Below are 1,429 nucleotides of genomic sequence, written 5' to 3' on the forward strand. Positions count from 1 at the left end.
AGGACATTGTGGGCTGGATTCCTGCCAGGGCTCCTGTGCTCTGCAGTTCTGTCACCTGGACCTGGGCAGGAACCTAGAATGGGGTTGGCACGAGGCTGCTGGAGCAGAATCAGAGCCATGAAGCAGGCACTGAACAGCCCCTGCCTCCTACTCCCTGCTTGTGTCTCACAGCCTGAGCAGAACCCCAGACACTCGCAGGGGTGAGGACAGCTCCCTCCCACTGCCTGCAGCCAGGCCAGCTCTTCCCTAGTGCTAAGACCAAGTGTCTATGGCTATATGTACACGCCACGAGATTTCTCATTTATGGCGCCACAACTGCCTTTGTGTTTGCATGAGCGGGATTTCCCCTTGGTTTAAAGGTCTTTTTGGTATATTAAAGTAAAACTGCTTGGACGTAGCTTAGTTTGTGTCACCGCCGATTACATCGTAGTATCTGTGGACTCGCCGCGTGTAAACACCAGGTGACTCAAAGACTTGTATGGGCTTCCATTTGCCACCAGGTGGCACTGCAGTATTTCTGTAGTTCAGGCCTTTGGCAAGTTGGTGCCACTGGTATTTTGCTGCTGTTCTTATTTTTTGAGGGGGCTGCTCCTGCTCATCCCTCCCTCCCTCCCCTGCTCCCACAGCTGACTGCAGGCAGCCAGGGCACATTGTGGGGTGCATCTCTATTAGTTACCCTAGCACTTAATACATAAAGAATACAAAATACAGAATATGTGACACAGAAAGAAAGAAAGAGAGGAGCAACCCATATGGCCAATTACTGTTGTTTACTACCCTCTGCTAGTGATTGTGCCTAGACCACCACCAGCAGTCCTGTATGTGCTCCCCCCACCCCCCCCGTGCCCTCCGCCCACTGCTCCCACTACGGTGGGTTTGAACTGCTGAGCACAGCAACATCACCAGCATGGGAAGTTTGCAACTGTGTTTGGAGTGTGGCACCTCTTCTTAACACTTTCATATTTCGGAGGTAACCTTCCTGTTTTTTATAATTGACATTGCCATTCCAGAAACACGATGAACAGTGCAGGCGGATGCTGCATGCCAGACACGTCCCAGGATATGCAGCATCCCGGGTGATATATAGGTGATATCAAAAATGTCCCACAGACCCTGTGTGGAACAGGGCAGGGGGAGCGGGGGGTGGGAATGTCAAGATGACGATGTTTGGACTGTGGTCCAAAACCCCCTTGTTGAAGTAGATTTATCCAGGCCTCTAACTTGACTTCAGAGCAAAGAAAAAAAAATGTTCTTGCTTTGTATTTTAAAATGTTTTAAGATAAGAAAAACCCTTCTGCTTATTATGACTCCATGCACAGTTCTTTGGGAACAAATGTTTCTCTCTTTCCTAAAAACAAAAAGGTGATAACAGTTCTCACAACAAAATGTGTTGCTGACAAGCACCTGTTATGATCTACCTTTGACTTTC

The sequence above is a fragment of the Crocodylus siamensis genome, chromosome 6 (genome assembly GCF_052110815.1).
Source record: "Crocodylus siamensis isolate JL-2025a chromosome 6, ASM5211081v1, whole genome shotgun sequence".
Classification (NCBI taxonomy): domain Eukaryota; kingdom Metazoa; phylum Chordata; order Crocodylia; family Crocodylidae; genus Crocodylus; species Crocodylus siamensis.